Genomic DNA, 14,216 nt, shown 5'->3' with positions numbered 1-14,216 from the left:
TTCAGTTCCTTTAGAAGTTATCAGAAAATTTACACATTTTATCAGGCATGCTAATTTACTCCCAGAAGGAGATTGTGAATTACATTAGGCAAAAAAAAAAAAAAAAAAAAGAAAGAAAGAAAGAAAGAAAGAAAAAACAAAAGAAAAAAAAAATCTGATCCAATCCAGGTCTGGACATGTTTTTGTTGTTGTTACTGTTTTTAAGAATAATATTAACCATGTGTTTTGTTTGTTTTACCTCTTTTTAATCAGGAAATAAAAATCACCCATAATCTCATAGTTCAAATAAGTCTTTTATCACTTTTAGAAAGAAAAGTGATATAAGACTAGAAATCCAAACTTAATAGGATTTATTTATTTATTTATTTATGAAAAAAGCTCTGTTCCCAACACGGAGCTTGAACTCACAACCCTGAGATCAAGAGTCACGTGGTCTCTGGTTGAGCCAGCCAGGCACCCATGTAGGAATATTTTAAAAGGAAAAATGAGGAGGCGCCTGGGTGGCGCAGTCGGTTAAGCGTCCGACTTCAGCCAGGTCACGATCTCGCGGTCCGTGAGTTCGAGCCCCGCGTCAGGCTCTGGGCTGATGGCTCAGAGCCTGGAACCTGTTTCCGATTCTGTGTCTCCCTCTCTCTCTGCCCCTCCCCCGTTCATGCTCGGTCTCCCTCTGTCCCAAAAATAAATAAACGTTGAAAAAAAAATTAAAAAAAAAAAAGGAAAAATGACAGGGCACCCAGGTGGGTCAGTTGGTTAAGCATCTGACTCTTGATTTTGACTTGGGTCATGATCTCACAGTTCATGAGTCTGAGCCCCATGTTGGGCTCTGTGCTGTCACCACAGAGCCTGCTTAGGATTCTCTCTCTCTCCCTCCCCTGCTTGTGCTCTCTCACTCTCTCTCTAAAAATAAATAAACGTTAAAAAAAAAAAAAAGGAAAAATGAATATGACTCTATCTACCCCAAGTCCCTCCTCCCCAAAGAAACCCATTTTTAATACTTTCTTATGACTCTATAGAAAGAAAATATGCATATATCTGCATAGATATCTAGAATGTGGTATCTTGAAATGTTTTTCTATGTGTTACTTTCTTCTTTGTCCAACTTCCTTGCACAGATACACTACCGAGTCAGAGTCAAGCTGGAGGAAAACTGGGATTGTTTCAACCTGGAAGCAAAGATAATGCTTCTTTAAGGGTCCTAATATAGAAATAAAGCTATTAAAATAGATTGTAAAGAAGATTTCTGCTGTTAACAGTATTTCCTTCCATTACTTTTAGACTGACTTTAAAACCTTTTTAAAAGTTTTTTAATCTTTATTTATTTTTGAGAGAGAGACAGAGTGCAAGTGGGGAGGAACAGAGAGAGAGAGAGAGAGAGAGAGAGAGAGAGAGAGAGAGAGAGAGAATCTGAAGCAGGCTCAAGTCTCCGAGCCCTACACAGGGCTCGAACTCACAAACCGCAAGACCATGACCTGAGCTGAAGTCAGACGCTTAACTGACTGAGCCATCCAGGTGCTCCTACTTTTAAATTGATTTTAATGTTCTTTTTCTAATAGTTGAGTTGGATGTTTGCTATTAATATTTCTCTTTTATTCCCTCCAATATATACATTTAAGGCAGTGGTTCACAAACTTAAGCATACATCAGAATCACCTGGAGGTCTTGATAAAAATACAGATTTCTAGATTTCCACCTTCAAAATTTCTAATTCAATAGGTTTTAGGTGGAGACAGAAAATTGCATTTCTATCAGGTTCCTGGGTCATAGTGCTGGCCTGGGGACCAACTTTAGAGTCATAGATTTATTATGGCAATACATTTCCATTATATACTGCATTCCACAAATTTTGGTATATAGTAACCTTGTTATCATTCATCGCTAAATATTTTCTATTTTTATTGTGATTTCTTCTTTGACCCATGTAGTATGGTTTAAAATTTTCAAATGTGTATGGCATTGTTATCTTTTGTTACTGCTGTCACATTGTATCATACTGTGGGCAGAGGACAGGGTTTATATGATCTGCTACATTCTTTAGTATAAAAAGACATTCACTGTGTATGAGCAACAAATTCTTCAAAGCCATTATTTCTTCCAATATTATCTTTCTTGCATTCTGTCTATTCTCTCCTTCTGGAACTCCTGTTTGACTTGCTTTTCTATTATCTATTAATCTTTTTCATTGTTCTATGCTTTTAACTGTCTATCCTGCATTCTGGGTATATCTTCCGTGTGCAACCTCTCCCTTCAGCTCTGTCTAATCTGATATTGAAGTATCTACTGAGTGTTTATTTTCAACAATTTCATGTGTCATTCTTAAATATTATATTTAATTCATTCCAAACATTCCTTTCATTAAAAAAAATTTTTTTTGTTTAATGTTTATTTATTTTTGAGAGAGAGAAAGAGACAGAGCGCGAGCAGGGGAGGGGCAGAGAGAGAGGGAGACAGAATCTGAAGCAGGCTTCAGGCTCTGAGCTGTCAGCACAGAGCCCAATGTGAGGCTCAAAATCATGAACTGTGAGATCATGACCTGAGCCGAAGTCAGACACTCAACCAACTGAGCCACCCAGGCGCCCCATCAAAGATTCCTGCTCTTCTTTCATAATATCTTCTTACTTATTTATATAAGTGGTTCTAAATCTTTGCCTTATATCTTTAATACTATTTTATTTTATTTTATTTTATTTTATTTTATTTTTTATTCATTTTTTTGAGAGACAGAGAGAGAGTGAGCGGGGGAGGGTCAGAGAGAGACACACACACACACAAAATCCAAACCAGGCTCCCGGTTCTCAGCTGTCAGCACAGAGCCCGATGTGGGGCTCAAACTCACGAACCATGAGATCATGACATGGGCTGCTTAACCAGCTGAGCTACCCAGGCGCCTCTATCTTTAATACTTTTAAATATTCATATTCAGTAGTGTTTATTAGATTGTTGTACTTGTGAAGATCTTGGGAATCTAATCTTACTCTTTGTGTGTGTGTTAATCATTTAAATGATTGTTTTCTTTCAGCTTTGTAATTATGAATTTTGAGATCATCTTCATTTAACATTAGCTGTAGGCAACTTGAGTGGCCTGTGTTGAGAGCATGTACCTTCAAAGTAGCTTTCCATTTCCCTCTGCAAGGCCAAGCATTTTTGAAGCATCATACCCTCAGGACCAGGCACTCTGGGAGGATCATACATATAGAACCAATTTTCATGTCAGTTTCTTGGCTTCTGGTTCCTTAATAACACAAATTGAATTGTGTGGCATTGTCCCTGTTTATAAACTTTTTAAAGTTTATTTTTATTTCTTTTGAGGGGGGAGCAGCAGAGAGGGGGGAGAAAGAGAATCCCAAGCAGGCTCCGCGCTGTCAGCACAGAGCCTGATGTGGGGCTCAAATTCATGAACTGTGAGATCGTGACCTGAGCTGAAGTTAAGAGTCAGATGCTTAACCAACTGAGCCACCCAGGTGCCCTTGTTTATAAATTTTTAAGGGAGAATAATATTTTTTCCTACTCACAGTCAAGGTAAAAGTTTCCTTGTCATTTCCTCTCAGCAAGTCAGTGAGTGTTTTTCTAGTCTATCCTTTCTAGTCTATACTTTCCTTTGAAAGCCCTGGCTTTACGTGGGGATCGCAGTTTTAATTCGTGTTTTTTGTATCCACGGTCTTGTCTTACATTCTTATGTGGGCATTAAAACGTCCAGTTAGGGGCATGTTTCTCTGAGAGTGGGTGAAGATGATGCTAAAAACAGGAATATCATTTGAAAGTTTGTACAGCAAGAAATTAGATCACCCCATCTTCCACCCTGGAAGAAGACTGGAGGCTTTTCCTCTAGAGAGGCTGCACCTGAGGTCTTTGGACTGCGCAACACCAGGCACAGCTAAGGACAGGGACATTGTGCTAAATACTAGGGCATTAATTCAAAGTCTATATACTGAGCAGACTCATTCCAGTGCATTCCCCATCTTGGCTCTGAGAACACCAGTGGCTGGCTTATAACTCCCAGGCAGGAGTTTGAGAGCATCCAGAGGGACTGACCAGCCCAAAAGAAAGAAAGTCTATCAGAGGGGTGGGACTCTATGTTAGATTGCTTGGGTGGCTTAAATACCAGAAATTTATTTTCTCATAGTTCTAGAGTTTGGAAGTCTAAGACAAAGTGCCAGCAGGGTTGGTTTCTGGTGAAACTTCTCTTCTTGGCTTCCAGATGGCTACCTTCTCACTATGGCTTTTTTTCTTTGTATGAGAAAAACAGGTCTCTGGTGTCTCTTCCTCAGTACTATTGGATTATGGTCCCATTCTAATGAACTCATTTAACCTTGATTACCTCAAGGACCCCACCCCCCAATACAGTCACTTCAACTTGGGGATTAGGGCTTCAACTCATGAATTTGGGGAGAAGGGCCCAAGAGACCCCAACAAAATGATGCACTTGGGCTACCTCACCCTTGTATGAAAAGCTTCCAATCATCTTTTTAGTGACACATTCTTGAATATGAGCAGACAAGCAGTTGTATAGAGATATTTGAGCAAAATCTATAAAAGAGAGACTAAAATATAAGAAAGATGAGGAAACAAGTCAGAGAGTTGGAAAAAGCTTTTTAAACTGTTATTGGGATTTTTGGGAATAAGAGAAGAGTTTGCACTCATTAAAGAATAGGTGACTGGGGTGGAGAAACATTCAAGAACAAAAAAGTGCTCTTAGATACTTAAAATGTAAAATCTCTGAATAATAAAAAAAAACCCATGAATAGTAGGAGTTCTAGAAAGAACAACAAAAATGGATGAGTATAAATTATCAAGGAAATTTTTCAAGAAAACTTGTAAGAATGGAAATATATGAGATTCTAGACTGAGGAAGCCCAGCCACAGAGCCGAAATTTGAACTCTCCAAAGCCAAGGTTCATGTTCTTTCCAAGCTATGTTTCTTCCCCCATGGACCCATTTCTAGGGAAATTCATTCATTAGTTTTTTTTTTCATAATTAAAATAACCAAATTCATGCACAGTGGGTCAAAACCCAGTCTCCTTTTTCCTTGACAGACCTTAAAATAATTAATCGACCCTTCTTAAAGGCCATGAGTAAAAGATTGAGAACTTTTGTCCTTGAATTACTTCAACACATTGAACTGAGATCTTCCTCTCTTAGGAGGGTCATACCAGGATGGGTCTATCTATGATTACGACTGTGGACATGCTCTGCTTTTCTTGGGGACAAGGTTATCCACTTCCCTCTTTCATACTGAGATAACTGACAGTGATAACAGCCAATTGCAACTTTTTTTTCCTCACTTGTGGTGTTGAGAGTGGGTTTCCTCCAGCCTCTAAAAAAATGTTATAAAGCAGCCAGTATGTAAAGAGTCCTCAGGCAATAAAAAAGTAAACAAGTATGTTATAGAAAGAGACAAATAAGTACAGATTTTGAAGAATATTTCATTTTTTCTGTATTTATTGTCACTGATGTAAATTATCTCTTGGGAATGGAACCCTAGGCGTCTTGTGGTTTTCTGCTCCCTGAAGTCCAGCTTATCAAGGCCATCTTTTTTTTCCAGATATGGGAAGGATGGCATACTGTGAGGTGCAATTGTCCAGCTAGCACATTCCACCCTTTCCAATTATTATTTCACTGGGTGTAGTGAGATGTGTGACAAAGACTGTGTCCTTGACCTACCTCTAGTCGGGCTACTCTGAGTCCTCTTTTTGACCAGGCCTTGGAATCTGTTCTTGGCCTGCTTATTCTAGCTTAGAAAGAATCATGCTGAGTCTGTTTAGCAGAAAAATTTCCACCTTTGGTCTGGTCATCTTGATATTTGATCAAAGTACTTGGGTACTAACCCTTTATCTGATATGTCATTTGCAAATATCTTCTCCCATTCTGTTGGTTGCCTTTTAGTTTTGCTGATTGTTTCCTTCGCTGTGCAGAAGGTTTTTATTTTTATGAGGTCCCAGTAGTTCATTTTTGCTTTTGTTTCCCTTGCCTCTGGAGACGTGTTGAGTAAGAAGTTGCTGCGGCCAAGATCAAAGAGGTTTTTGCCTGCTTTCTCCTCAAGGGTTTTGATGGCTTCCTGTCTTACATTTAGGTCTTTCATCCATTTTGAGTTTACTTTTGTGTATGCTGTAAGAAAGTGGTCCAGGTTCATTCTTCTGCATGTCACTGTCCAGTTTTCCCAGCACCACTTGCTGAAGAGACTGTCTTTATTCCATTGGGTATTCTTTCCTGCTTTGTCAAAGATTTGTTGGCCATACATTTGTGGGTCCATTTCTGGGTTCTCTATTCTGTTCCATTGATCTGAGTGTCTGTTCTTATGCCAATACCATACTGTCTTGATGATTACAGCTTTGTAGTATAACTTGAAGTCTGGGATTGTGATGCCTTCTGCTTTGGTTTTCTTTTTCAAGATTTCTTTGGCTATTTGGGGTCTTTTCTGGTTCCGTACAAATTTTAAGATTATTTGTTCTAGTTCTGTGAAGAATGCTGCTGTTACTTTGATAGGGATTGAATTGAATATGTACATTGCTTTGAGTAGTATCAACATTTTAACAATATTTGTTCTTCCTATCCAGGAGCATGGAATCTTTTTCCATTTTTTTTTGTGTCTTCTTCAATTTCTTTCATAAGCTTTCTATAGTTTTCCAGTGTAGAGATTTTTCACCTCTTTGGTTAGATTTATTCCTAGGTATTTTATGGGTTTTTGAGCAACTGTAAATGGGATTGATTCCTTGATTTCTCCTTCTGTTACTTCATTGTTGGTGTATAGGAATGCAACCAATTTCTGTGCGTTGAGTTTATCTCCTGGAACTTTGCTGAATTCATGATTCAATTCAAGCAGTTTTTTGGTGGAATCTTTTGGGTTTTCCATATAGAGTATCATGTCATCTGCAAAGAGTGAAAGTTTGACCTCCTCCTGGCCGATTTGGATGCCTTTTATTTTTTCATGTTGTCTGATTGCAGAGGCTAAGACTTCCAGTACTATGTTGAATAACAGTGGCAAGAGTGGACATCCCTGTCTTGTTCCTGACCTTAGGGGGAAAGCTCTCAGTTTTTCCCTATTGAGGATGATATTAGCGTTGGGCCGTTCATATATGGCTTTTATGATCACGAGGTATGATCCTTCTATCCCTACTTTCTTGAGGGTTTTCATCAAGAAAGGATTCTGTATTTTGTCAAATGCTTTCTCTGCATCTATTGAAAGGATTGTATGGTTCTTGTCCTTACTTTTATTGATGTGATGAATCACATTAATTGTTTTGCAGATATTAAACCAGCCCTGCATCCCAGGTATAAATCCTGCTTGGTCGTGGTGAATAATTTTTTAATGTATTGTTGGATCCGGTTGGCTAATATCTTGTTGAGGATTTTTGCATCCATGTTCATCAGGGACATTGGTCTAAAGTTCTCCTTTTCAGTGTTGTCTCTGTCTGGTTTTGGAATCAAGGTAATGCTGGCTTCATAGAAAGAGTTTGGAAGTTTTCCTTCCATTTCTATTTTTTGGAACAGTTTCAAGAGAATAGGTGTTAACTCTTCTTTAAATGTTTGGTAGAATTCTCCTGGAAAGCCATCTGGCCCTGGACTCTTGTTTTTTTGGCAGATTTTTGATTACTAATTCGATTTCCTTACTGGTTATGGGTCTGTTCAAATTTTCTATTTCTTCCTGTTTCAGGTTTGGTAATGCATATGTTTCTAGGAATTTGTCCATTTCTTCCAGATTACCCATTTTATTAGCATATAATTGCTCATAATATTCTCTTATTATTGTTTTTATTTCTGTTGTGTTGGTTGTGATCTCTCCTCTTTCATTCTTGATTTTATTTATTTGGGTCCTTTCCTTTTTCTTTTTGATCAAACTGATCAATTTTGTTAATTCTTTCAAAGAACCAGCTTCTGGTTTCATTGATCTGTTCTACTGTGTTTTTGCTTTCGATAGCATTGATTTATGCTCTAATATTTATTATTTCCTGTCTTCTGCCGGTTTGGGGTTTTATTTGCTGTTCTTTTTCCAGCTCCTTAAGGCGTAAGGTTAGGTTGTGTATCTGAGATCTTTCTTCCTTCTTTAGGAAGGCCTGGATTGCTATATACTTTTTCTTATGACCATCTTTGCTGCGTCCCAGTGGTTTTGTGTTGTGGTGTTATCATTTTCATTGACTTCCATATACTTTTTAATTTCCTCGTTAACTGCTTGGTGAGCCCATTCATTCTTTAGTAGGATGTTCTTCAGTCTCCAAATATTTGTTACCTTCCCAAATTTTTTTCTTGTGGTTGATTTCAAGTTTCATAGCATTGTGGTCTGAAAATATGCACGGTATGATCTCGATCTTTTTGTACTTACTTAGGGCTGATTTGTGTCCTAGTAAGTGGTCTATTCTGGAGAACGTTCCAAGTGCACTGGAGAAGAATGTATATGCTGCTGCTTTAGGATGAAATGTTCTGAATATATCTGTTAAGTCCATCTGGTCCAGTGTGTCATTCAAAGCCATTGTTTCCTTGTTGATTTTTTGATTAGATGATCTGTCCATTGCTGTGAGTGGGTGTTGAAGTCTCTTACTATTATGGTATTACTATCGATGAGTTTCTTTATGTTTGTGATTAATTGATTTATATATTTGGGTGCTTTCACATTTGGCACATAAATGTTTACAATTGTTAGGTCTTCTTGGTGGATAGACCCCTTGATTATGATATAATGCCCTTCTGCATCTCTTGATACAGTCTTTATTTTAAAGTCTAGATTGTCTAAGTATGACTACTCTGCCTTTCTTTTGTTGACCATTAGAATGATGGATGGTTCTCCATCCCCTTACTTTCAATCTGAAGGTGTCTTTAGGTCTAAAGTGGGTCTCTTATAAGAAGCAGATATATGGATCTTGTTTTCTTATCCATTCTGTTACCCTATGTCTTTTGATTGGGGCATTGAGTCCATTGACATTTAGAGTGAGTACTGAAAGACATGGATTTATTGCCATTATGATGCTTGTAGAGTTGGAGTTTCTGGTGGTGTTCTCTGGTCCTTTCTATATATATATATACATATATATATATATAAATTTTTTTTTTTTTTTTTTCCATCTGTTCTCCCCTCAGAGAATCCCCGTAAAATTTCTTGCAGGGCTGGTTTAGTGGTCACAAACTCCTTTAATTTTTGTTTGTCTGGGAAACTCTTTATCTCTCCTCCTATTTTGAATGACAGCCTTGCTGGATAAAGAATTCTTGGCTGCATATTTTTCTTTTTTTTTTAATTTTTTAAATTTTTATTTTCGAGAGAGAGAGAGAGTGTGAGTGGGGTAGGGGCAAAGAGAGAGGGAGACACAAAATCTGAAGCAGGCTCCAGGCTCTGAGCTTTCAGCACAGAGCCCAATGTGGGGTTTGAACTCACAAACTGCAAGATCAGGACCTGAGCCGAAGTCAGATGCCCAACCGACTGAGCCACCCAAGTGCCCCCCCTTTTAAAAAAATTTTTTTTTTAAAATCTTTGGCTGCATATTTTTATGATTCAGCACCCTGTATATATCCTGCCACTCCTTTCTGGCCTGCCAATTTCTGTGGCTAGGTCTGCTGCAAACCTGATCTGTCTTTCCTTGTATGTTAGGGACTTTTTTTTCCCTTGCTGCTTTCATGATTCTCTCCTTGCCTGAGTATTTTGTGAATTTGACTATGACATGCCTTGTTGATGGTCGGTTTTTGTTTAATCTAATGGGGGTCCTCTGCGCTTCCTGGATTTTGTTGTCTGTGTCTTTCCCCAGGTTAGGAAAGTTTTCTGCTATGATTTGCTCACATAACACTTCTACCCCTATTTCTCTCTCTTCCTCTTCTGGGACCCCTATGATACTGATGTTATTCCTTTTTAATGAGTCACTGATTTCTCTAATTCTTAAATCGTGCTCTTTTGCCTTAATCTCCCTCTTTTTTCTGCTTTATTATTCTCTATAAGTTTGTCCTCTATGTCGCTAATTCTCTGTTCTGCCTCATCCATCCTTGCCACCACTGTATCCATCCGTGATTGCAGCTCGGTTATAGCATTTTTAATTTCATTCTGGATATTTTTTACTTCTTTTATCTCTGCAGAAAAGGATTCTAATCTATTTTTGACTCCAGCTAGTATTCTTATTATCGCAATTCTAAATTCTGGTTCAGACACCTTTCTTGTATCTGTGTTGCTTAAATCCCTGGCTGTCATTTCTTCGTGCTCTTTATTTTGGGGTGAATTCTGTCGTTTTGCCATTTTGAAGGGAGAAAAAGAATTAATGAGGTAGAAAAATTGAAATTAAAAAATATTAAAATTAAAAATTAAAAACACCCCCCCCCACACACAAATCGAATAGATGATGCTAGATCCTAGGTGTGTTTTGGTCTGGGTGTTGAAAATGGTTTGACAGATTAGAGAAAAAAAAAGGCGGCAGAAGGAAATCATTTGAGAATTTGAAAAAATGAATACACTGAAGTAGACTAAAATGAGATGACAGGGGTAAAATAGAATTTGAAAAAAAACATACACAAAAGTAAAGAATATAGTAGAAAAAAATTAAAGAAAAATATTTTTGATAAAAATAAAAAAATAAATATGAGTTTTTTTCTTTTTCTGTATTTAAGAAAAAAGAAAAGAAATGAAAAAAGTAAAAAGATTAAAAAAAGAAATCGTTTGAAAATTTGAAAAAGTGAATACACTGTAGTAGACTAAAATAAAATGATGGAAGGAAAATAGAATTTGAAAAAATTTACATAAAAGCAAAAAATATAGTAAAAAATTAAATACAAATATTTTTAATAGAAATTGAAAGTAAAAATGAAGTTTTTCTCCTTCTGCATTCAAGAAAAAGAAAAGAAATGATCAAGAAAAAGAAAAGAAACAAAAAAGAAAAAAGAAAAGGAAAGAAAAAAGAAAAGGAAAGAAAAAAAGAAATTGTTTGAAAATTTGAAAAGGTGAATACACTGAAGTAGACTAAAATAACATGATGGAAGTGAAATAGAATTTGAAAAAATTTACACAAAAGTAAAAAATACAGTCATAAAAATTAAAGAAAAATATTTTTAATAAAAATTGAAAATAAAAATGAATTTTTTCTCTTTCTGTATTCAAGAAAAAGAAAGAGTGTAAAAGAGAAAAAAAAGAAAGAAAGTTGAATAGATGAACCTAACAGATTGAAGTAGGACTGAAATTGCTTCATTTTCCCCTAGAAGTCGGTCTATGAAGCGCTTTATAGTCCATAAACTAAGCAGGCAGCGAGACTTCTGTTCTTGAAGAGCGAAGTTGGCCCAGTTGGGCGGGGCTCAGTGTAACAGCTCTGCTCTCCACTAGATGGCGCTGCTAGCCTACTGGGGTGGATTGTTGCGGCGCTCGTAGGTGCGTACGCGCATGTGCAGGAGGGGGAAAATGGCGACACCCAGCTACCCAGTCTGTTCTCCCAGATCAGCAATCGAGCACCTACCCTCTGTCTTCAGCTCTTGTCCACTCGCTGCTTTTTCACTCTCCATGACCAGGCCCCAGGCAGTACCTCTCCTGAATTTTGTCTCAGATGCGGCTGTTTTCCCTGGCCCCTTACTTCCGAAGGACTGTGGCTTTGACCCGTTCCACCCCTCTACAGGAGGGTCTCACCGAGCAATGGCCAAATGAGTAATGGCCTAATGTCGGCTGCACCCAGGAACGCTTGCTGGACCCTGCTGCCACTGGTGCCCTGAGACTGTGGCCAGGTGCCAGCCCGCCCCAGAAAAAGTTCGTGAGACAGTGTAGCAGCAGCATTTCAGGGATTATGGAAAATCACAACACACATCTGGCACCCGGCTTCACCCTTAACGACCTTGTTCCAGCACCAGCGAATGCGGCCATTCTCTAGGATCTACTGGGCCCAGGTTGCCTCAAGCCTCTGACCAAATGTCCTGCAGCAGTGGAACCGCTTTTCCCTGTGTGGCTCAAGAACCTCCCAGACCCCACTCTGTTCCTGGGGATTCACCCTTCCCACCAGAGCACCGCCAGGTATCGAGCTGTGGAGTTGCAGCCCTTGCGCTCCCCTTGTTTACAGTCTTAATGGAATTTAAACCCTCTCCTTCCTCCTTTCTCCTTTGTCCCTTTTTAGTTTAGTCCCTGCGGCTGTTTCCAATTTTCCACTTTCTCTCCAGCTGCTTTTGGGGAGGGGTGCTTTTCCCGTATTCTCCCCTCCTCCCCAGTCTCCATCCTGTCTCTGCCCGCAAAAGCAGTTCCCTACCTTCGCGGCCTCTCGCTCCCCAAATTCACCTCTCTGTGCCGTGTACCTGCTGAATTCTGTGGTTCAGGTTGTGCGGATTGTTGTGTTACTCCTCCAGTTTTCTGGGTGTGTAGGATGGTTTAGTGTTGGTCTGGCTGTATTTCATGGACGCGAGACACACAAAAAACTTCCATGCTCTTACGCCATCTTGGCTCCTCCCCCTGGTCTGCAGTTTTAAAAGTATGAAAGGATTGGGGTACCTGGGTGGCTCAGTCAGTTAAGCATCAGACTTCTGCTCAGGTTGTAATTTCAGGGCTTGTGGGTTTGAGCCCTGCACTGTGCTCTCTGCTGTTAGTGCAGAGCCTGCTTTGGATCCTCTGTCTCCCTCTCTCTCTACCTCTCCCCTGCACATTCTCTCTATCTCAAAAATAAACGTTAAAAAATAATAATAAATAAAAATATGAAGGTGTTTAGTAATGAAAAGTAAGTCACTCTCCTACCCCTTCCATTAGCCATCAAGTTCCCTCTCCTGGAGGCAATTACTGTTTCATTTTGTTGTGTGTCCTTCTAGAGTTTCTGTACAAGTATTTTTTTGTTCCTATACCAATGGTAGCATACATGCACATTTTCTGTATTTTTCTTTTTCATTTGGGAAATTCCTCCACATGTATATTGAGTTGCTTCATTTAAAATTTTTAAAAAAATGTGTATTTAATTTTGAGAGAGAGAGAGCATGAGAGAGGGAGGGGCAGAGAGAAGGGGAGACACATAATCCGAAGCAGGCTCCAGGCTCCAAGCTGTCAGCACAGAGCCCGACGTGAGGCTCGAAATCACGAACTGTGAGATCACGACCCGAGCCAAAGTCAGACACTTAACCAACTGGGCCACCCAGGCACCCAGGAGTTGCTTCATTTCAAAAAATAGGCTACCTAGTATTCTGGTGGCTATATGTTTTATTTATTTAACGATCCCTTACTGATGATGCTTAAATCATTTCCAATCTTTTGTACTTACAGACAATACTGCAATAGATAACTTGTAAAATGTCCTTATGCACATGCATGAGCATATCTGTGGGATAGATAAATTCTCAGAGCTGGAATCGCTCAATTACAGGTTAAGAGTTTTTTAATTTTTAATTTTTGCCAAAATTAGTCATGCGCAAATTTCAGTTAGAGACTTACAGGGTTCTACAAAGTTTGTTAAAAAACAAAAACAAAAACAAAAAACCCAGAGTGTTGATGAAGGGAGATGGGTGGGGGATGGGCTAAATGAGTGATGGGTATTAAAGAGAGCACTTGTGATGAGCACTGGGTGTCATATGTAAGCGATGAATCACTAAATTCTACCCCAGAAACCAATATTACACTATATGTTCACTAACTAGAATTTAAATAAAAATTTGAAAATAAATAAATAGATATTAAAAAAAAAGAAAGGAAGGAAGGAAGGAAGAAGAGAAAAACCAAAGCAGTCCCTATTCTCTTTCCTCCCATTTCTGTCCTCTCAGAGGCAATCACTTTGAATTATTTTAGCTGCTTCCATAGCTAGAAATAGCTTCCCTGTACTGCTTCTTGATTTTTTTTTTTCCATTTTAGGTATCATTTATGCACTTCCTGTAACGAAGGATGAGGATTTCATTCTCTTTCAGCCTCTACCCTCACTACATACACACACCCTTCTTATTCTTCCATCCTCCTAATATAGTTATATTGTAATATAGTTATATGACAATGATTTTGTGATATTTCTCTCTAGGAAGAATAGGGAGATAATTCAATCATATCTCAAGCATTGTTAATCACAATTTGTTTTTATTATTGGTAGTGGAAATATATAAAATAAGCAACTTAAAAAATTTGTTTAACATTTATCTATTTTTGAGAGACAGAGAGAGGCAGAGCATGAGCAGGGGAGCAGGGGGAGAGAGGGATAGACACAGAATCTGAAGCAGGCTCCAGGCTCGGAGCTGTCAGCACAGAGGCCGACATGGGGCTCGAACTCACAAACTGAGAGACCATGACTTGAGCCAAAGTTGGATGTCCAACCGACTGA

This window comes from Herpailurus yagouaroundi, unplaced genomic scaffold (assembly GCF_014898765.1).
Source record: "Herpailurus yagouaroundi ecotype Mexico unplaced genomic scaffold, PumYag 139, whole genome shotgun sequence".
Classification (NCBI taxonomy): Eukaryota; Metazoa; Chordata; class Mammalia; order Carnivora; family Felidae; genus Herpailurus; species Herpailurus yagouaroundi.
The sequence above is the reverse complement of the archived record's forward strand: the minus strand, read 5'-3'. Positions refer to the sequence as shown.